Source organism: Marmota flaviventris, unplaced genomic scaffold, assembly GCF_047511675.1.
Source record: "Marmota flaviventris isolate mMarFla1 unplaced genomic scaffold, mMarFla1.hap1 Scaffold_1009, whole genome shotgun sequence".
Lineage (NCBI taxonomy): Eukaryota > Metazoa > Chordata > Mammalia > Rodentia > Sciuridae > Marmota > Marmota flaviventris.
In genome coordinates this window covers 33,969-57,768 of record NW_027287701.1, presented here as the reverse complement: position 1 = coordinate 57,768, position 23,800 = coordinate 33,969, and the positions used below count along the sequence as shown (strand labels likewise).

Sequence of the window (23,800 nt, the reverse complement as noted above, 5' to 3'; positions counted from 1 at the left end):
CAGTACCACAAATAAGTAAATAAATAAAATAAAAGAGAGAAAGAGATAGATTGAACTTGCATGTAATTTAAATTCAAAATAAATTAAAAAAATGGGTATATATGTAAAGCAATTGAAATCCTTTTGCTGATGATATTGCTGCACTTCTATTTTTTGTATCTTCATTCACAGTATCTAATAAAAGGAAACAAATTAAGTGCCTTTTAGATAAAAGGTATTATCAGAAAATGCCTTCAAGCTGCAGATTATTCAACTAATGCCTTTAGAAACTACACACTTAAAATTAAAACTGGTCCCTAGAAGGCAAGACTCAGATACTGGTGTTTCTTAAGTACTCCGAGATATTTGGTATCTGTGGGCACCTTTTTTCAGACTGTTCTAAAACTCAGAACAAGGTACATATGGGAGGTCAGGATGAAACCACAATATGCAGTAAATTCTTCAATGGGTAATCTTAACTCAGACACTCAAATAGAAGAAACAGTTTTGGAGATAAAACTAGATTCTCTGTTTCACTGATTTCTGGGTTATGGGTTGAACCCAAACATATATTAGAAAAGACTTAAGGCTACTGGTTAAAATCTATTTATAATAGGTATTGAAAATATACCAAAGGCTGGGTGTGTTGGTGCAGGCCTGTAATCCCAGTTGCTGGAGAGGATGAGGCAAAAGGATCAAATTTCAAAACAGCCTTAGCAAAAGTGAGGTGCTAAATGACTCAGTGTAACCTCATCTCTAAATGAAGTAAAACATAACCCTGAGACTGAGTCTCAGTAGTCCAGTGTTCCTAAATTCAATCTCTAGTATCCACCATAAAAAAAAATATGTACCAGGGGGCTGGGGCTGGAGCTTAGTGGTAGTGATAGACCCAACCTGATCTTTTCTTAAAATTGGGCATCTCGCCACAAAACCATGAAAAGATCATTTCAGCTTTACTATAAATTACTGCAAATTCTGAACCTGCTTGAAATGCCTGCCAGTGCCTTGAACTCACCCATGCCTGGCTCTCTGACCAGATAGCAGCCCTCTCTGAAACTTAGTGACACCTCATAAATATTGGCCTTCCCTGGCCAGACAACGACCCTCTCTGAGGCTTTAATGGTCCTCATAAATTCTGATGTTGGGGCCAGCAAAAAAAATGTAAACTACCATTAGTGTGATGCTTGTCAGAGTTCTGTTATCTGTAACCCCCCTTTGTGTAACTTTCTGGGCAATAAAGCTGGGCTTCAGGAAAGCTGGAGTGCTGTCTTGTTCCTGCCGTTTTGGGAGGGAGAGGCAGCCCATCCGGTAGAAATAATAAGCTTGCTTTAATTTGATTTTAATTGGAGTCGGTGGTCTTTTCTTGTGTCCTGGTCTAACAGTAGCTAACTTGTCTGACACTTGGCTTAATTCTCAGCACTACATATAAGTAAATAAAATAAAGGTCTATCAACAACTAAAAAATAGTTTTTTACATAGTGTACCTATTTGTTGACAGCCTGTGACCTAACTTGCTGTGTACTTTAGTTTTTGAGATGGAAGTTGGCCATGCATGGTGGTGCATGCCTGAGATAGGAGGATTCTGAATTTGAAGTCAGTCTCAGCAATGGTGAGAAGCTAAGAAACTCAGTGAAAACCTTTCTCTAAGTAAAAATAAAAAATAAGGGAGGGATGTGGCTCAGTGGTAGAGCGCCCATGACTTCAATAACTGGTTTTGCATCCCAAAATATGGGACTGGGGATATAGCTCAGCTGGTAGAGTGCTTGCCTTCTAAGCATGAGGCCCTGGGTTTAATTCCCAGTACCACAAAAACAAAAAACAAAAAAAAAAGGAAAGAAAGAGAGAGATTGATCTTTCATGTCGTTTGAATTCAAGTTAGTCCCACTTTTATTTTACTGCCACACCAGAGAAAGGTGTTTACTGAAACGTTTGGAATGTTTCTATGGGTCAGGGCTATTTTAATAAAAAGGATTTACATATGAAAACAAAATGAATTGAGGACCTTTGTTGGGACACATAAATTACACTACCTCATTTAGAAGAGATTAATACTTTTTAATGTCAACTAATTTTATTCTGCTTTATTCATATGTAAAAAGCTCGGATTGTTGGTAAAGATGGTGCCTGAAGGGGCTGGAAATGTGGCTCAAGTGGTAGAGCACTCACCTGGCATGCGTGCGGCCCAGGTTCCATCCTCAGCACCACCTACAAACAAGATGTTGTGTCCGCTGAAAACTAAAAACTAAAAATAAAAATAAAATAATTCTTTCTCTCTCTCTTCTCTCTCTCTCTCTCTCTCTCTCTCTCTCTCTCTCTCTCTCTCTCTCTCTCTCTCTTAAAAAAAAAAAAAAGATGGTGCCTGGAGCATTTCTCTTCCAGGAGCTCAGGTCCATGACACTGAATAGTGTGAACTTTTAATGGCACAATGACACACCTCCAAATCCCCAAAGTGGCGTGAACTCTCAGCCAATAAAGAAGTAAGAGCCCACTCCCCCCTGCTCCTCCTCATGCCCATTGAGCTCATAAATATCAACACCCTCTCCCTCTCCCTCTCCCCATCTCCCTCCCCCTCTCTTCCCCCTTCCCTCTCTCTTCTTCCCCCTTCCCCCTTCTCTTCTATGACAGGCCTCTACAGTCCTGCTTGTTGAGTTTATGGAGCGTTTCCCCCATTCCTACAAAGATGATAAATCAAATCTTTTAAAAATGCTGTCTAGTTCTTGAAGAAAAATGAAATGAAATATGGGAAAATAGTCATTGATAATGTTGAAAGTGGAGTTTTGAGATGAAACAAAATTTCTCACTTTTCCAATTGCATCTGGGTGCTTGTCTCACAAATTTTGAAGAATAAAGTCTATTTATTTAAGCAAGTCGAAATAGAACTCCTACCATGTGGGATGGGGAATGATACCATATAAACTCGTTTTTGTGTGCCATCTTAAAAGTTTACAGATGTTTTTCAGCAGACATGGAAAAATCTATTTAAAATAGGTTTTAGAAAAGGCAGACTGACTACCATATGGGTTCATTTTCATCTTTTCCATGACCCATCTTTCCTCTTTCAACTTCACCATGGGACAAAGGACTTTGTTGAAGGTGTTCCCAAAAGTGGGCATTAAGGTTTTTTTTTTACATTTGAAATAGGCCTTAATGGTGCTCATTAACATATCTTCCAGTTAGCCTCCAGATGTGTTAGAATGAGGCTCATTATCCTGATTACACTGTAATTTTACTATCCCTTCTATTTTATACTAATTCACTATGAAAAAAGAACCCTAGATTTGAATATGTAAACAGAGAGCTAGAAAACTAGAGGTTTATTCTCAGACCTAGGAAGAGCTAAGCTGAAGTTCTGGAATTTATATTGTTGTTCTGAATTTGTGATACTGCTTCCCCTACATTAAAAAAGCTCAGGAGTCATGAGGAGCATTGAGTTAAAATCCAGCATCAGCAACTTAATGAGGCCCTAAGAAACTCAAAGGGACCCTGTCTCCATATAAAAATATTTTAAAAGGGCTGGGGATGTGATTCAGTGGCTGAACACCCCTGAGTTGAATTCCTGGTACCAAAAAGAAAACAACACACACACACACAAAAAAAAACAACAACAACAACAACAAAAAACACCTCCATAACAAGCTCTAAAAGTGCAATTTCTCTTGTGCATGGAAACAACAAATGAAGTTGGGGTTCTCTTCAGATAATTATTCCAGTCTTCACCACACAATGTGGGAACAAGCTGGACTCATGGCACATGGATGCCCACAAAGGGCTTTAGAGACAAGCTGAAAACACCATACAATTATGGAACAAAATGCCCAGGTTTTTAACTGCTGATCTAAGATTCACTAGACTAGTAAGGGTGGGGTATGGAGGTTGATCTGCCACAGAGACCCTCTGAGGAGTCCTGTGAAGATGGCCTCAGTCCTGAGCCTACACAACACTTTTTTTTAAAGAGAGAGATAGAGGTAGAAAGAGAGAGAATTTTAGTTTTTTTTTTTTTTTTTTTTTTTAGTATTTGGCGGACATAACATCTTTGTTTGTATGTGGTGCTGAGGATTGAACCCTGGCCGCAGGCATGCCAGGCGAGCATGCTACCGCTTGAGCCACATCCCCAGCCCAAGCCTACACAACTCTATTTAAAAAATTCTAGTTTCAAACCTGCAGTCTCACCAGGCACACACACACAGAGCACTCCAGTATGGCCTCAAACAAGTTATTTCCCCTCAACCTGATAAATAGAGTGAAGCCCCTGGCAGGCTCTCCTAGCCTGATAAGAGAGAAAGGCAAAAATGTCAGGGTGGAGACCACCAGACAAGATGTTTCTGACCCCAGGGTAAATGACAATGAGAAACCTGGTGTTAGCTGAAGAAGATTGCAAGGGGGGTCAAAAAGCCCAAAATTTTATGTAAATAATACAGCTAATGAACAGGGATTCAGCCAGCCAAAACAAAGATGCACTTGAGATAGATAGCCTGATGAGGACCTGACATACCATTAGTTGTCTTCATTTTCTGATCCTCTGCATAATACTCACCACTCCCCAACTCTATGCCCTTGTCTGGACCAAGGTGAGTGCTGCAATTTCTCCCTATGATTCTCTCCTCAACCAGTCATCTGCTCCATACCAGGAAAGCCCTGCCTTGGTTTTTGTCCTGATCACCCTGGTCTGAGTGAGTGTGCATATCCTGGACATAAAGCCTAAGGCTTGAGACTTTTGAACTTAGCATGCAGAGGGAATGTCTGTAATTAGCCTGTCATTATTACGTGTGCTTTGCAGTGCTTAGAATTAATTTATAATTTTTAGCTCTGAATAGATTATGTCTATTGCAGTACCTAGCATTAAGAATTGTTGTTTTCTTGATTAAGAACCTATAGAGTGAAATTGTGTTGAGTAATTGAGTGAATAAAGCATTGAAAGGGGCATAAGTGCATGGAAATTCTTTATTTCTCTCCTGTACTGCATATATCACAATTGTTGCCCCCTCACAACAAGTACCTAGCCACAATTTTCATTTTCCACCATTGCCACTCTTGCCAGCTTCAAACAACATACTTATCCAGTCTCAAGATAACGAGGCACACTTATCATTTTCTTGCTTTCAGGGTTTTCAGAGTTCTCCCTGTGATTTGTTTTCAGCTTCTTCTTAGCACAGAAATTTGGGCTCTTGATCCATGACAGAAAGCCTACAAAATGATTAAAAGAATGGCACCTAAGGGACTGATTGGACAAGTCTTTAGGCACTGACTCCAACCTAAGCCGAGTGGGCCCAGAATCAAGTCCAAAATGCAAGCTGGTCCATTTTCATTGTTAAAAGACTAAGGATAAGGGCTGGGGATATGAATAAAAGAAATTAAAATACTTTATATAAGATATCTGCTGTTTTCCAGATATTCACTGTACCACATATGATTAAAACCTGACATTTTCCCTCCACTGGGTATATTGTTGTCTATAACTGTATAAGAAGTCACTCTAAAACTTACTAGTTCACATTTGGATTGAACTGCATTCATCTGCAATATTTTTGCTGCATATGTTTAGCTGTTAAGATTACCGAACTTCAGAGGGTGATCTGGCTGCCAAAAAAAAAAAAAAAAAAAAAAAAAGCACCCTGAATCTTCTTCACATGATATCTCAGAATCTAATAAATTAAGGTGAGCTTGTTCTCATTGAGGAGACAGTGTTCTAAAAGAAAAAGCAAAAACATTAAAAAATATTTCCTGATTAGGTACCTGACTAGTACTCTTTCAAAGCCACAACTTTATAAAAGCCATAAAAAAAGAAGAGCCCTGACCCAAAGTTTGTAGAATGCATTCTGCATTTGGCAAGAGTAGGAGTAAAATCGCATTACCACATTTCTGTACACAGATAAGGCTAAAGGACCCATGATATTATGTCACTAATTCTGCCTTTTGTAATAGATGAAGTTTATACAGCTGTTCAGTGTCAAAAAATATTTTCCAAATCCCCCAAGTACTGTGTGTGTGTGTGTGTGTGTGTGTGTGTGTGTGTGACTGCGTGTGTTTATATGCGTGTAGTGCTATTGGTTAAACTGAGAGAATTAATATTCCTGAGCTATATCCTCAATTTTTTCTTTTTTTTTTAATTTTGAAACAGGATCTTACAAAGATGCTTTGTTGTGTGCCCACAATTTTTAAGTACATATCAAGATCAAATATGCCTGACGCAAAGGCAAAACTTACCTCCTTCAGAAGCCATGATTCATCATTATTTTTAAGTAGTGACATTTTTAAATAGTGACATGTATTCAAAAAGGGAGGGGGGTTACACACATATGTGGCTCATGTCAGCAATCTTAATAATTTGGGAGACTTAAGCAGAAGAATCATAATTTCAAATTCAGCCCAGATATTATGAGAGGGCCCTAAGAAACTAAGCAAGATTTTGTGTGAAAACTAAAAATAAAATAAAATACAATTTAAAAAGCCTGGTGATATAGGGGTTTAGGAGAACTACCCTGGGTTAAGTATTCATTCCTCTCCCCTTAAAAAAAGAAAAGAATGAATAAATAAAAGAAAAACAAAATTTTTACATCTGATGAACGTTTTATTCAATGGGGATAATATGTTTGAGAAAAACGTCTAAAGCTTATAGCAAGGATTTAAAATAAACTTGGGAAATTGCTGAAAATTGAATTGAAAAATCAAGAACAAGCAATATTTTTTTTTAAATTTCTTATCAGGAGAAATTTGAAAACAGGCATATTTCATTTCAATCATGATGAAAATGCAGGATGCTATGGAAACTGCAACAAAAGGATTGTATCTGTATCACAAAAGTTTTGTAAATGGACAATATGAAACACTACATTAAAAAAGTGAGGGTGAGACAACATTAAAATAAGTAATATTCTAAATCTCCACTATATGAATTTTATCTGGGAGTATGTCTACAAAACAACACAATACTCCTTGCATAAAGCAGAGGATTTGTGATAGTCTCAAAATAAAAATGATTTCACATCTGTGGCTGTTGTGCAGGGGCTTATATCAAAAAAAGCAAGGTTTGGGGATCAAGCAGTTGAATGAAGATGTGAGGAACTATTGGGATGGTAGGCATCCTACCTTTGAAGGCAGCAATAGCCCATAACCAAACTCTAGCTTCTATTCCTCAGCCCCCCAAATTATTAAATACAATTTTTTTTTTATGCAGGTCAGACAAAGAAGGCATATCAACAACATTTTACTGATGTAAGAGCATGCTCACAAACAAATATTTTTGACCTTGAGTACATAGATTGAATATGAGTGTTTATGACCTTGGTTACTTGCTGAAAATACAGGCCTCTAGAAGCCTGGCCAGGTACTAACATACTTGGTCTTTTTTTGTCCTTCAATGTCTCATGGCATTGAGCATTTTACAACTTCTACTGTAAGGAGCAATGCTAACCTCTCCATTCTTAAGGTGCAACACAGAATGCTGTTTATCTCTAATTCTTACAGACAAAAAATAATAATCCTGCTCTCTTGCCACCTGGGTAAATTATTTTTTAAGTCCACCAGTTCTGATTAACAGGTAAAATGGGGTAAACTTGGATACCTGGGCTGGCCATGCCAGTTGTTCACTGGAGCCATTGGCTGCTATTGTTTCATTTTATGCATCATCCATTGACTGGACTTGAAGGCCTTTATCCTTCTTTTTCTCCCCAGACTCAATCATCACAATGGAGAAGGTTGATGGGTATTTTCAAAATACAGAGATCTTACTCTACTGGATATACTTTGAATCCTATACTTCTTGATTATCTTGCAATTTCTCATTCTGGTAGTTTCTCAAAAACTTGCATCAGTTTTTGCTCTCAGATCTATAGAAACCATTCATCCCATGACCACAGCAGCTGCACATGACTCATTTGACTACTTCTCCAAATCATCTATGCCACTGCTGCCACTTTTTTCTTTGGCCAGGGGCTGGAGCCTGGGCTTCAGCAATTCATTGATAGTTCAACTTCCAAGGTTTGTGTTTGCACACAGTGCAGTCTGAATCCTTATTTCTGTTTACAAGGAACTAATCCCATTATGTCACAGATTTCCACAGGAGTTCACTGTAATTGGACTGAGGCAACAAAGTGTTGTATGCTTCTTCGTGTCCATAGGTGCCACTACTCCCCTAAAAATCTCCATTAATCTATCAGGACTGAGATATCTCTCACCTGCAAATATCCTAAAGACTATGCGAGTTGCTGTGTGGGTGTTGAGACCCAGGATGTAAAATTTTGGTCTCTAGCAATTGAGAGATGTGAGGAAGAGTTGGCAGTGTAGTCATGCTTATGCAGAGGTAACAATAGCTCCCAGGTAGCCCAGAGCATTCAGCCCTCAGAATCCTGCATCATTCCGTAGGTTTTTCCATATATAGGCCAGAAAATGAAGGTGTGTGTTCAATATTTTACATAGTGAACACATGCTCAGAAGAAAATGTTTATGACAATGAATGTATACACTTAATCAAAGTATTCATTACTTAAATAAATGATAATAATATTAATAATAATCATCATCATAATCATAACAGTAACCTGTTGGAAGCATCAACAACAGAGTAGCTATAGCCATGTGTGGCCTTTCCAATGATCTACCCTTATAGGTTTCATCATCAAAAAATCTACACACCTGAAATCTTCTGCAAAGATCTATTAGCAAGGAGGTAAGAGCTCTGCATCCACAGGCCTCAAAAAATATGCTGTATTGTGATATGACTAGAACACAATCCCCCTGTCTAGGATTACTAAAACCCATCACCAGATGGTATCTAAACAAGCTCATCATTCTTGCAACTTCTCATTGATCAACTGCTGTGTGGCTGCATCTAAAGATAACATATGTGTTGAAGTCATACTGATATTATTATATGGCAGAAACCCATTCCTGTGCTGCTGATAACAAACCAACTGCTATGTGATTTTGCAACACAACTTTTTGTATTTGATATTTTTCTGTATTAACTAGAGTTAGAGCTTGCTTTGTATGATTTAAGGTTTGGCTGTGTACTCTGTATCTTATTCACCAAGGTTACATAAAAATAAAGAAAATACCTCATCTTCATGAGTTTAAAATTTTATCATATAGTCTTCTCTTTAGCTATAACCACACCATAAGTTTCCATAGGCTGTATGGTTTGAACCTAGTATCCTAATAATGCCAGAAGAAAAACCAGAAGTTCAAACATATTGAGTAATATTTTCAAATTAAATCAAAGTTTAGGCAGTAAAAAATTGGATAAAATGGAGATAAACAGACTGTTGACTATAATAGATAATGTTACCTTCAATATACATTGAAATATGGATTTCAATATTTAAACCTTGGGAATTAAGCCAGAATTAATAAAGGGGTGATTATAACAGCTGCTTCTCTTCTTATCATTTCAATTTTGCCTATTCATAAACCAGGAAACAAGAGCCAATATTGTAATACATGTCTGTAATTTCAGTGACTCAAGAGGCTGAGGAAGAAGGATTTTAGGTTCAAGGCTAGACTCAGCAACTCAGTGGGGCCTTAAGCATCTTATTGAGAACTTGGCTTATCTTTAAAAACAAGTGGGCTGGAGATGTGATTTGTGATAAAGTGTTCTGAGTCCAGTCCTTGGTACCAAAAAATATTCTGCTTTTTTGTGCCACTATCTAACTTCTAAGACAATAATGAAAGATTGATAATTCATGTAGTCTAGAGGATGTGAGTTGTGGCTTTGGGGTCACAGAGAATTGAACCTGAATTCCAGTAAAGTTGGTTAATATTCAGGAGACCTTTCAAATATTCTTTCACACTGAACAGCTATGTAAACTTCATCCATTACAAAAAGCAGAATGATACCGAGTGTCAACATATTAGCAATTCTTTAGCCCTATCTGTACATATAAAGTTGACAATGTGTTTTTAGTCCTCTTGTAGCCAAAGTGCAGAGTATATTTCCCAAATTTTTGATCTGAGCTCTTATTTTTTGTGTGTGACTTATGTAAATCTGTGAATATGAAAGTGTATTAGTCAGGAAACACTTTGAATACTTTGTTTTTACTTTCATAACACTGTCACCTCCATGAGAATGAGCCCACCTTAATTTATTTGATTCTGAGAAGAGGGGTGCTTTTTTTGGCAACCATATCTCCCTCTGAAGTTCAGCAACCTTACCAACTATCACTTAATGCAGTAAAAAGATCCCATATAAACCCAGGCTTAATTGATGATAAGCCCACACTTGAGACAATAATTTTTATATGGTTTCTTCTCATTCAGTGATAGATATCTAATTCTCTAAACATGGGCTGAATGCCAGGATTTGATCACATGTGGAACAGAAGTTATGTGAAAAATATAATGTGCCTTATAGGTACTGGTTAAATTTTTATTAATTTAAATTTAAACTTTAATCTCTTGACAGGCTTTATTGAATTATATGGAAATATGTATAGACTTCTATGCCTTTAATGTTTGATGATATTCTCAGAGTACCCCATACTAAAGAAGAAAATTGAAATAACAACCCTGCATTAGGCTAAAGACAAAACTGCAAAATAATTTTTTTTTAAATGTTTAGACTCTAGTTTCTGGGTTACAGATGATCTGATTACCTAGAGTCTTCTCTCCAGGTATATCAACCTCTTTTGGTTAAAGTATGATATCTAAAATGAAAATGGACCTGTGCCCAGAATCCTGTGAGAAACAGTTTCCACTTTTGTACACTTCTGAGTTGTAGATGGCTTCTCTCTCAAAGTGCAGAGTCTCTCCTCTTCTTTGGCCCTGAGAGAATGTTGTTTGGTATGTTTATTCCATAACCTATGACACAGAACTGAGTTGTCCATTTTTTTCACCTTGCTGAGGTCAGGGTATTTATGAATCTCAAACATATAATATAGCTGTGGTGAACATAGATATCCCTGAGACGTCAAGAGTGAATTTTAGGATGAAGCTTGAAAAATACATTTATTTATTAGTCAATTTATATTTTCACAAATAATAATATTTTGGATATAGTGGTTTAAGTTATTAAATTGATTTAAGCTGTCCTTCTTAATTTTTATTATGAATACTAGAAATTTTTAAATTATACTAATGCATTATATTGTTTTTCCCTCTGGGAAAATATTAATGCCTTAGGACATTGCTTAGAAGTTTAAAATAAAATTTGCTTTCTCATAAGACCAGACAGCACAAAAGTTAAATGAAATTTTAAAGTAATTTTGATAAAATTTTTATTCATAAAAGTATATATTTTGGGTGTGTGGGAGATATTCCTCTTGGTTTTATTTTCCCCATTGGGTTTCTCCCCACTGAAATTAAGTTTTCATCACATGAGAAGAACATCATATAGTCTTTTACCTTTCCCCCTCTCACTAAGGTGTGGCTGTAGAGTTTAAGAGTGGTGAGGATAATACAAATGATGAGAAGTGATGAGATGTCATTCCAAGTCCTCATCAGCCTCCCCAGCTCAAGTGCATTTTTTATTGAGATGGCTGAATATCTGTTCATTTGCTCTACTCTTTATACTAAATTTTGCAGCTTTTTTACCCTTTTTTCAATCCTTGTTAGTTAGCACCAGATTTTTCCATGACATCATTTACTCTAGGGCCAGAAACATCTGGTCTGGTGGTCTGCACCTTGGTCTTCCCACCCTTCCCTCTTATTAGGTGAGGACAACCTGCCAGAGGCCTCACTCTGTTTATGGTGAGGGGAAGTGATTTGTTTATGTCTGAAGGCAATACTTCAGGGCTTCTTTAGGCATGCCTGGTGGGACTGCATGTTTCAAACTGAAGTTTTTAAAATGGACCAGACACCTTATCACAGTATCTGAATTAAGATTTTCCTTGAAGAATTTACTGTATGTTGTCCACATTCCAAACTCCAAAATTTACGTATTCCTTAATTTTGGAAAAGTCTTACAGATTTTTTCCAGAGGTACCAAAATTTCTTGGAGTACTCAGAAGAATCCATATCTGAGTCTTGCCTTTTCGGGAGCAGTTTGAATTATACGTATGCAGCCTTTAAGGCAAGTAGATGGATGATCTGCAGCTGGAAGAAACCTTTTCATCAATACCTTGCATCTAAAAGGCACTTCATTTGATTCCTTTTATTAGATACTGTGAATAAACCTACAATAAAAATGGAAGTGAAGTAATATCTTTAACAAAAGTGTTCCAATTTCTTTAGATATTTATCCAGAATTATAATTACTGAGTTATAGGGCATTTTTAAAACCAAGAATTGTTATTGTTATTTATTTTTACTTATTTAGGCACTTTACCACTGTGTTACATCCCTATTTTTTTTTTTTAATAAGACGGGATATCACTGAGTCACTTAAGCCATTGCCAAGTTTCTGAGGCTGTTCTTGCATTTAAGTTCCTCCTGTTTCATCCTCCCAAGCCACTGAGAATACAGACATTCACAATGATACCCTGCTTCAAAAAAAAAAAAAAATTATTATTAGTGGATTATATGGCATTTTTATTTTGAGCTCTTAAGAAAAATTATAGGGGCTGGGAATGTGGCTCAAGCAGTAGTGCACTTGCCTGGCATTCGTGTGGCACTGGGTTTTGTCCTCAGCACCATGTACAAATAAAGATGTTGTGTCTGCTGAAAACTAAAATGAATAAATAAATATTAAAATTCTCTCTCTCTCTGTCTCTCTCTCTCTTTAAAAAAAGAACCATGAAATTTTTTTCAAAAGTATCTTTATTAACTTTATATTGTAACCAAAATTTTTATCTATGCATATACACCTATACTCTGGAGTCCCTACTATCTTTCAGATATTTGTTTTGTTTGGTGTGGTTTGGTGCTAGGAATTGAACTCCGCGGGTACTTACCACTGAGTTATGTCTCCAGTCCTTTTTTTTTTTTTTTTTTTTGAGACAGGTGATATATCACTAATATCTCAATAAGTTGCTTATAGCCTTTCTATGTTGTTAAGGCTGTCTTTCAAATCACAATCCTCCTGACTTGCCTCTCCAGCCTCCAGTATATTTGCCACCACACCTAGCTCATTTAGATTATTATAATAATCTTTTCAACAACACTGCCCAGGCTACAGAAAGTCTCTTTGACTGATGCATTTTATCCCTGAGGAAAGTTCATATGAAGTAGCCAATGTAGGACTATTCTGTAAAGATTTGTTGGAATAAACAGGGATCATTGTTTTTTAAGCTCTTTTCTGAACAACTGTTTGGTATCATAGTTCATAAAAGTGCTGGGGAAAGGATGTAAATTCATATGTTTGAAATCTACAGAGATTTACATTAGCTCAATCACCTTTTTTTCTAGAGTTTGGAACTTCAGGACATATTAAGGTAAATAAAATATGTTAAAGTTGAGATATTCAGTACACACATTGACACACATCCACACACACACACACAAAAAAAAAACTTTCTAGGAGAAATTGGTAGTTCTGGCATTATTACTAGTGTATCCAGGACATAGTAACATAAACAAAATATGTTAAATGTGAAACATTGAATACACACATACACATACCCACAAAAAAAAAAAAAAAAAAAAAAAAAAAAAAAAACTTTTTCTAGGAGGAATTGGTAGTTCTGGCCTTATTACTAGTGTATCACGGTTGGGCAGGATTCAGGAAGTGCTAAAATCTCACTCAGGCTTAGAGTAGTTTACTGGATTCCTCCCTATTTCACCTATAATACAAGCTAGAGTGAACTTCATCTGTCAGCAACAGTAATTGGGAAAATATGCTGGCAGATTTTTTTGAGATAAATTGACAGCTTGGATATTTGGGTATTTTTGTGTCTTGGTCACAGCTGATGAAACACTTGTGAAAAATTTTATGGCTCCTAGATATCACCATTTTTTTGTATCATTTCTTTCATATTTCCTTCTTTTTTTTTTTTTTTTTTTTTTTTTTTTTTTTGTGGTGCTAGAGATTGAACCCAGGGCCTTGTGCATACAAGGCAAGCACTCTAAAAACTGAGCAACATCCTCAGCACCTCTCTCACATTTCTGTTCACTAGAGGTGATGATGGTAATTGGGAATTTTGTCCCAAATATGGTACATTACTTAAGACCAGACTAATATCCAGTGTATCTAAATCTCTCTACTCATTCATGATTTTGCCAAAGAGATACTCACAGTAGTTTTTTTTTTCCTTAAATTTATCTATAGATGGAATGAGATTGTCTCATTTAATATTCTGCTTTATTTTCAACATCATTCCCTGTTAATATTTGCTTTTTATAATGTTGCTAAGTTTGGAACTGACTATCTTGCACATTCTGCACACACACTCTAACAGTGAACTTTGCCTCTATGTCCCAATTCTAACTTTAGGTTGGATAGATTCATTCATTCACGTCTAATTTTATTTTTCATATGGTCGGTTTTACATATGCCTTTCTATTGCTCTTAACAATACTATTGATCTACATATGGTTTCAGATTTGTTTTATATTATGATATATTGGTCTGTATTATTGCAATATAGTTTCATAATATACATTAAATGTGTCTCATAACAATAACTATATTATTTGTTGTTTTTTTTAATTAAAGGTTTTGGGGTATTTTACATATATTTTATTTCTAAGATAATTTTTTGGTCCCTTCTTTCTTTTCTTTTGTTTGGTACTTGGAATTAAACTCAGGGGAATTGATCCCCAGCCCCAAACACATTTTGTATGACATTTAGACACGGGATCTCACTGAATTGCTTAGGGCCTCACTTTTGCTGATGCTGGCTTTGAGCTCACAATACACCTCCCAAGGTACTGGGATTACAATTGTGCACCAACAGGTCCAGCTCTCTCCTTGTATTTAAAGAAAAACATGCTAAAATTTTGACAGGAAAATATTATATATTAAATTGAGTTAAAATAGTTGTCTTTGTAATGATTAGTTTTATTTACACACATGCTATTTTATGTGCTTTTGTACATTTTTATTTTGTTTGTGATAAGTTCCACATATTTTCCTTGAAATCCATTATACATGCCATGTATTTAACAGATGTAACTTCAGTATAATACTTATGTGGTATTTTGTACTCTAATTAAAACAAAAATCTTTCTGGGCTCCAGAACCATTTTTTCTCAAACTTTATTATTTTTTATTTTTCTGAATCACCTCCTCTTTCCTCCTAGGCCGCACATTTCTACTGTATTGACAAGTATAGCTCTAGTCTTATGCTATCACATACTTGTACACTGTCGTTGTACACACATACGATAATTTCTACAGGTCTAAGCTGCTTGGTGAGAAATATATATATATATATATATATATATATATATATATATATATATATATATATATACAGTTTTCATGATGAAATAACAGCAATTTCTACTCCATCTTTAGTTCATGATAATTTGTTCTGTGTCCTCATCAATACATTGTATTCTTTTTGTTGTTGTTGTTTCTTACTGGAAATTTAAATCAGGGGCACACAGAGACTGGGTCACACATAGTTGCTTAGGGCCTTGCTATGATTCTGAGGCTGGCTTTAAACTCAGGATTATCTTGCCTTAGCCTCACAATCCATTGGGATTAGAGGTGTGTGCCATGGAACCTGGTTCTATTTTATTTTTATATTGAAATATATATTACTTCTGAAAATAATTTATTCTTGATATTAAGAAAGCATAGAATACCATTTTCCCTGACAAATAACTCCCCCTTTTTTTTGGAAAGATGTCATTTTTTTTGGAAAAGATGTCAATAGTGCTAGGTGTATAATTTATTAATGTCTAAATGGCAAGTTTATTATTATTATTATTATTATTATTATTATTATTATTATTATGCTATGTACTAGTTACAAAACTTTATCTCTTCATATTATTATAAGGTATATACTCTTTTCTATAACTTTATAGCATATATCATTGTGTATCAAAATGACCTTTTGGGGGTTGGGAGGTGAGGGGAGGGATCATGGGGTTAAAAATGATGGTGGAATATGAAGTATATTGTTATATAAAGTATATGTATGAAGAAGTGAATTCATGTAAATATAATTTGTATAAAACCAAAGAAATGAAAAATTGTGTTGTATATGTGTAATAAGAATTGTAATGCATTCTGTTATCATATATAATTAAACAAATATTTAAAAATTAAAGATAAATGATGGCATTATGTTCTTTGTACTTTATGAAGTACAAAATGTATCCTGAACATTTGGTAATACATAAACCTAGATGTAGGTATTTATAGTGTTGTCAGAAAAAATAAATAAATACTGTAGAGTTCATTTTTTGCAATGTATACTCATAATTTATATGAGATGCATTTTGTACATATACATCTATACTAACATTATATATAATTTAAAAATGATTACTACATCTCACATTAACTACATTTATTTCAAATTAATTTGTCTTTTGAAAGCACTGATATATGACACTCTTTGATATGTACACTTGGTGTGTCCTCAAATTTGTCAATTTTATGTATTATGTTCTTTCCTTTATTCTCCTTTTTATAGAATTTCTTTTTCCAAATTATTGAGATTAATAAATTTTAAACAATTCAGTATAACAGTGCAGTCTGTAGATTTTCTTTTTTAACCTAAGACAAAATGCATCCCAATTTTAATAGGCTTATTTTTATGTAAATGACTTTTAAAAATCTGTATATATAACACCCTTACCTGACCTTACTCTGGACTATTGATATCTGGGTGGAGGGGATCTGAAAGTGATCCATGGAAAAGGCAGAACAGGGATGGATCAAGATGTGACCTTGGTGGATACTGAGTATGTAGTAGTGAGTATTCATGAAAAAGTATTGGTGGAATAGGTACGGGTAGAGAAAAAAGTGCTGTGAAGGAAAGAGAGAAAGAATGACCAACTCAAGAGTTCAGATTTAAAAAGTCTAATGGTGGATCAATGGTAGTATGAGGGTAAAGGGTAGTTTCTTTGGAGGCAGAAATAAGGTAGAAGTGAAAGAAAAAGGTAACTCTGGCACAGTCCCCAAGAGAAAGAGTCAAATGAACACTACTGTCTCTCTCTCTCTCTCTCTCTCTCTCTCTCTCTCTCTCTCTCTCTCTATATATATATATATATATATATATATATATATATATATATATATATATATATATATTGCAAACTTCTATAACATTAGATTAAAGTCAGCCAGCCTCAGCAATTTAGTGAGGCTCTAAGAAAATCAGTGAAACCCTTTTTCTTTATAGAATATTTTATTAAAGGCTGAGAGTGTTTCTTAGTAAAAAAGCATATCTGATTTCAATTTGTCATATGAGAGAGAGAGAGAGAGAGAGAGAGAGAGAGAGAGAGAGAGAGAGAGATCTTGCAAAAATTAAAAACATTAATTAGTGATACTGTTAGTTGCCGCAGTCTGCCTGGGCACAAAATCACGAGCCACTCACAGCCTTGTAGATTCAAACAGCAATTCTTTATTCCTGAACTGTCACCAGCACTCTACACGCATGTTCTGGGGAAAAAGCACTTCCACTGGGCTCTGCATCCCAAAATACTCTCTGAATCCTGCGAGAACTCAAAGGGAACTCAAGGAGCGGGCGGGACCTGAGACAGCAGGATACACCCTAGTCCCAGCAGGGTCCTCCTTAAACCTGGAACCGCCCTAAACCCAAGGAGCAGGCACCTGAGGCAGCAGGATACTCCCTATTCCCAGCAGGATACACCCTAAACTTGGACCCACCCTAATCCAGCAGGATTCTCCCTAAACCCGGATCCATCCTTGTCCTTGAGCAGGGTCACCTTACTCAAACATACATGCAATGTCACTGCAAATGACCTGGGTCCAAGGCAAGCCCATTTCCACAATGGAGAGTCCTCTGTCTAAGCAACATGGGGTAAGCTGACAAGGAAATTGCCATGAGTCATTCTTACTTAGCTATGGCTCTCAGCAGTTAGTGTCAAGGATTAAATAATTTAAACGTAATAGTGAGCTGGTTGGAAAACTCATCTAGATTATTAACTACTGTTTGGGAAGTTAGTCTACTCTCCAAAATATAAAAGTGAGAGAGAAATTCTTTATTAAAGTGTATATGAGAAAAAAAGAGGTGTTTTGACACAGTTTTTAGATGACCCAGACTGGGTCAACTTTAGCAGGTGATTAGGGTTCTGCAAAGATGATAAATCCTTGAGTTATTTGGAATAATGTGATTTTATCTAGTCTTCATAAATGAAGATTGAGGTCTAATATAAATCAGGCTTGGTAAAGGAAAAACATTTCAATGAAAAGTAAATGTATGAATAAACACATAAAACAATATTTAACCAAAAGTCAACCTTCAGAATATTTATGCAATTATGTAATCACCAGTAATGTAAAAACAATGACAACTAAAGAAAAAGTGAATTAATAAAAAACAAATAAATAATGTAATGAATGAATTAATTAATGAATAGCTAACAAGTGCAAAGATGTAATGTGACTGGAATTGTCAAAGTCAGCTTGTAGCCATGAAAAAGTGTAAAGGTACATAGAAATGGTGTTTTACTACTTACTGAGACATACCCTATGAACTATAAATTCCACTCCTAGGTGGGAAGAGTTGAACACAGAACCCATTCACCTGGCTCTCTCACTTGGGAACTGTGCAAAATATTACGTTTTTCTTTCCCTCAAATTTTATTGCTGCTTCCAAGGACACTACCCTCTATATTCACGCTATCATTGTAGACTTGTAGCATGTGAACCCCTCTATTGTTCAAGATTTTCTTCTTTTTTTTATTGCTCTTTTTCTCCCTACCCCCATATCATCCACCAATACTTATTTTGTATAGCAAAATCTACATACTCAGCAATCACCAGTCTTATATCTTACTATATCCATTTCCTACCTTGTGCATGACCACTTTGAGATCCCCTCCATGAAAACATCAATAGTCCAAAGTGATCAGAATGGGGGTAAAAATTGCAGAATATTAAATGTCAGTTACACAACAAGAAAGCTATAAAGAGTGGACTTCATTTAAAGGTGAAAATAAAAAGAAAATCTTTAGACTTCACTAGTTAAAATAAAGGATCAAAAATTTATGAGTCTCAATAATTTGAATTATACTTGTGAGTCACGTTTTTGGGGGAAGGGATATAAGAACATTGCTGTGAAGGGATATAAGAACATTGCTGTAGAGTTTAAAGTTCAAACTGTTTTTTTTTTTATGAGACAAAGAATAGAAAATTTAAAAAAATATATTAAAGTAATTATGATATCATTTTCATAAAAATATATATACATATTTATTCACAAATTGCTTTAACCTTATAATCAGTTATAAGTGTCAATATATTTCTCGCTGGGTGAGGTCCTATTATTGGAACAAAACTTTGCCTTAAAATAACCCCATACAGAGGCATTTAATGCAATTAACAGGTCTTAAATAATAATAATAATAATAATAATAATAATAATAATAATAATAATAAGTGAGGTGGGGAGGATTTCAGGTTGTGAAGCATACCTGTAATATAATTTACTTGAAAAGACATCACAGGAGAATTTTATACATTTTCTGAAGACATATATGTATATATTATTTATAAAAAGTGTTTATGAGTTCTGTAGTGAGGGAGCACAAGTCCAATACAAATTTTTTTTTTCTTGAATTTTTTTTTTTTTGTAGATGGATACAGTATCATCAGTAGTTTCTTTGTTGGCATTTTTAATATTTAGTTTTAGTTTTTGGCGGACAAAAATTCTTTGTTTGTATGTGGTGCTGAGGATCCAATCTGGGCCGCCCGCATACCAGGCAAGTGTGCTACAGCTTGAGCCACATCCCCCTCTTGGGTGGCTTTTTAATATGGTGCTTCGTGTTCAACCAAGTACCTCATGCATGCTAGGGATGTTCTCTACCACTGATCCATAACCCTATTCCCCAAAGTCCGTTGCTTAATGTATTTTTTTTGGCGGGAGTGTATGTGTGTAGTGCAGGGGATTGAATCCATGGCCTTATATAAGCAAAACAAGCACTTTACTGACTAAGGTATATTCTCAGCCCTGATCTGTAGTCGGTTAACAATGACAATGGAGCAGCCTGTCATTCAGACATTGATTCTGTGCCCACTTGGCTCAGGTTGGAGGCAGTGCCTGAAGCCTTGACCAATCACTCCCTTAGGTGAGAACTGTCCAATCCTCATGCAGCTAGTGATGAGGGGGAGGGCTTCCACAATCTTCTGTTCCCTTGGTGTCTGGAACCCGCCATTTTAAAAATCTTTTTGTAGGCTTCTGTTCTGGATCCGGAGCCCAGGTGTCTGTGCTATGCAGAATCTGAAAACAAACCACAGGGAGAACGCTGAGAACTCTGAGAGCCAGGAAATGGTAAGTGTGCCTTGTTATATTGAGTCTGTGTAGGAAGGGGGCTTAAAGCTGACAGGAGTGGCAATGGTGGAAACTGGCAGTCATGGCTAGGGACTCCTCGTGGTCCTCTCCAGAGTCTTGTGGCCAGAGGGTCTCTCTGTGGTAGCTTAGCCTTCACCTCCCTCTGACTAGTCTAGTGAGGCTTAGATCAGCAGTTGAAAACCTGAGCATTTTATTCCATAATTGTATGGTGTTTTCAGCTTCTTTCTAAAGCCCTTTGTGGGCTTCCATGTGCCATGAGTCCAGCATGTCTCCAGATTGCATAGTGAAGACTGAGATAATTACCAGGAGAGAACTACAAATCCATTTATTGTATTCATGCATGAGAGAGGCTGTTAATTTTAGGGCTTGTTACTCATGAGGGTTTGTTTGCTTGTTTGTTTGTTTATTATTATTATTGTGTGTATGTTGTTTTCTTTATGGTACCATAAATTCAACCCAGAGGTGTTCATCAACAGATTCACATTCCCACCCCTTTTTAAATATTTTTATTTAGAGACAGGGTCCCTTTGAATTTCTTAGGGCCTCACAAGTTTGATGATGCTGGCTTTTAACTCATTCTCTTCATGAGTCCTGAGATTTTTAAATGTAGCAGAAGCAGTATCTCAAATCCAAAACAAAAATCTGAAATCCAAAACTTCAGTTTAGCTCTCCATAGGTCTTAGAATAAACCCCTAGTTTTCTAGCTCTGTGTTCACATATCCAAAACTAGGGTTCTCTGTTCACAGAAAATAAGTATAAAATAGAATAGATAGTATAATGACCATGTAATGTGGATAATGGGCCTCACTGAAACACACCTGGTGGCTAACCTAAAGATGTTAATGAGCACTATTAAGGCCTATTTCAAATGTAAAAGACCTTGAAGCCCACTTGTGGGAACACCTTCAACAAAGTCCTTTGTTCCAGGGGTGATTCCTGATTGAATTTGAAGAAAAAAAAGATGGGTCATAGAAAGAATGAAAGTGAACCCATATAGTAGTCAGGATTCCTTTTCCAAAGCCTATTCTAAATGCATTATGCTTCCTGTTCTGCCCAAAACCATTAGTAAACTTTTAAGATGGCACACAAAAATGAGTTTTTTTTTTTTTTTTTTCTGGTATCTTTTCTTCTTGCTTAAATAGATTTTTTTTTCTTCAAAATTTATGAGACAAGCACCCTGATTCAATTTTCAAACTGAGAAATTTTGGTTAATCTCAAAACTCCACTTTCAGCATTATTAATCATTTTCCCATGTTTTATTTCAAATGTATGCATCATTTATAATGTTTTTCTTCAAGAACTGGAGGGCATTTTTAAAAGATTTTAATTTTTTTAAAGAGAGAGAGAGAGAGAGAAGAGAAGAGAAGAGAGAGAATTTTAATATTTATTTTTCAGTTTTTGGTGGACACAACATCATTGTTTGTATGTGGTGCTGAGGATTGAACACGGCCGCATGCATGCCAGGCGAGTGCACTACCACTTGAGCCACATCCCCAGCCCTAAAAGATTTTAATTTATCATTCTGAGATTTTCATATGAGAAGAAAGCAGAATAAAAGTAGGTGACATTAAAAATAATGAATCTCTCCTAAATGAGGTTTATGTGTCCCAATTAAGGATTTTTAAAAACTGTAATGGGTCATCAATTGAGGGTTTATTTATTTATTAATTTGTTTATTTATTTATGGTCAGGCAATCTGGGGTTGTGGCTCAGTGGTAGAGCACTCACCTATCACGTGCAAGGTCCTGGGTTCAATCCTCAGCACCACATAAAAATAAGTAAATAAAAAATAAATAAATAAATAAATAACCCACACAAACATTCCAAATATTTCAGGAAACTCTTTTATTCTGGTGTGGCAGGAAAAAATAAAAGTGGAACTAACTTGAATTTAAATTACATGCAATTTCAATCTGTCTCTCTCTCTCTCTCTCTCTCTCTCTCTCTCTCTCTCTCTCTGTACTGGGGATTGACCCCAGGGCCTCATGCTTAGAAGGCAAGCACTCTACAAGCTGAGCTATTTACTCAGCCCCATTTTTTTGGGGGGGGAGACTGGGGATTGAAGTCAGGGGCACTCTACCACTGAGCCACATCCGTACCTTTATTTTGTATTTTACTTAGAGACAGGGTTTCACTGAGTTGCTTAGTGCCTCACCATTAATGAGACTGGTTTTGAATTCATGATCCTTATGTCTCAGTCTTGTAAACAGCTGATATTACAGGCATGCACCACCATGCCTGGCCAACTTCAATCTTTTTTTTTTTTTTTAAAGAGAGACTGTGTGTGTGTGTGAGAGAGAGAGGGACAGAGAGATTTTTTTTTTAATTTAATATTTATTTTTCAGTTTTGGGCGGACACAACATCTTTGTTTGTATATGGTGCTGAGGATCGAACCCAGGCTGCACGCATGCCAGGCAAGCCCACCACCGCTTGAGCCACATCCCCAGCCCCAACCAACTTCAATCTTAAGGGCTAAATTACACGCAATTTAGATCAAAGTCCATGTCAATATCTTGGTACTATATATATAATGTTGTTGATAGACCTTATATTCCAGTGCCTCACATGTGCCAGAGAAGTGAGCTCCACTGAGCCCCAGCCCCAGCCCCCTGGTACATTTTTTATGGGGGATATTGGAGATTGAACTCACGAACACTTGACTACTAAGACAAATCCCCAGGATTTTTTTTTTTTTTTTACTTTATTTAGAGACAGGATCTCACTGTGTTTCTTAGCACCTCGCTTCTGCTAAGGCTGGCTTTGAAATTTTGATAATTCTTCCTCAGCCTCTTCAGCAACTGGGATTACAGGCTTGCACTAACACACCCAGCACCTGGTAGATTTTTAATACCTGTTTTATGTAGATTTTAACCAGTAGCCTTAACTTTTTTTCTAATATATATTTGATTTGAATCCATAACCCAGAAATCAGTGAAACAGAATCTATTTTTTATCTGCAACTCTGCTTTTGGTTATGTCAGTGTCTGAGTTAAGATTCCCCATTAAAGAATTTACTATGGGCTGGGGATGCGGCTCAAGCGGTAGCGCGCTCGCCTGGCATGCGTGTGGCCCGGGTTCGATCCTCAGCACCACATACAAACAAAGATGTTGTGTCTGCTGAAAACTAAAAAAATAAATATTAAAAATTCTCAAAAAAAAAAAAAAAAAAAAGAATTTACTATGTCTTGTGTTCTCATTCTGACCTCCCATATGACCTAGTTTTAGAATATCTGAAACAAGGTTCCCAGAGATTCCAAATTTTTTGGAGTATTTAGAAAACACCACTCTCTGAGTCTTGTCTTCTAGGGACCAGTTTGAATTTTAAGTGTGTAGCTTCTGAAGGGATGGACTAATTGGATGCTTTGCAACTGGAAGGCATTTTCTGATATACTTTCTATCTAAAGGGTACTTTATTTGTTTCCTTTTATTAGATACTGTGAATAAAGGTACAATAAAAATAGATGTGTGGCAATATATTTAGCAAAAGGATTCCAAATTTTTTACATATATACCCAAA

At 36.0% G+C, this 23,800-nt stretch overlaps 1 non-coding gene across 1 annotated transcript; it reads left to right on the top strand.

The window, feature by feature from the left end:
* The first annotated feature begins 1,714 nt into the window (after window positions 1-1,714).
* On the top strand, window positions 1,715-1,788 carry Trnar-ucu (transfer RNA arginine (anticodon UCU)). Its single transcript has one exon. It is a non-coding gene; the product is annotated as a tRNA-Arg (tRNA).
* Window positions 1,789-23,800: the final 22,012 nt, after the last annotated feature.